The sequence below is a fragment of the Lontra canadensis genome, unplaced genomic scaffold, assembly GCF_010015895.1.
Source record: "Lontra canadensis isolate GAN:19392208 unplaced genomic scaffold, GSC_riverotter_1.0 scaffold84, whole genome shotgun sequence".
Taxonomy (NCBI): Eukaryota; Metazoa; Chordata; class Mammalia; order Carnivora; family Mustelidae; genus Lontra; species Lontra canadensis.
In genome coordinates this window covers 511,882-512,155 of record NW_022631078.1, presented here as the reverse complement: position 1 = coordinate 512,155, position 274 = coordinate 511,882, and positions in this window count along the sequence as shown.

Here is a 274-nt window from a genome sequence, read left to right as displayed (position 1 = left end):
GCCAGGGACAGCAGCCGCCGCCCCCGCCGCAGGGACGCGCCAGGCCCGGCCAGGGCTGCAGCCGAGGCGGGGGCGGCGGGGCGCGGGCGGTCCGACCCCTGCCCGCAGGGGCGGCGGCGGAGCGTCCCCCACCCCCGCGCCGGCCCGGCGCCCCCCGCACCCTCGCCACCCTCCCCTGCCGCCCGGCGCCCCCCATCCGTCCCCGCGTCCCCGCCGGCCCTCCCCGGCGCCCCCCGGCCGGCGCTCCCCGCCCGCGCCCCCCGCCCCGCGGCCC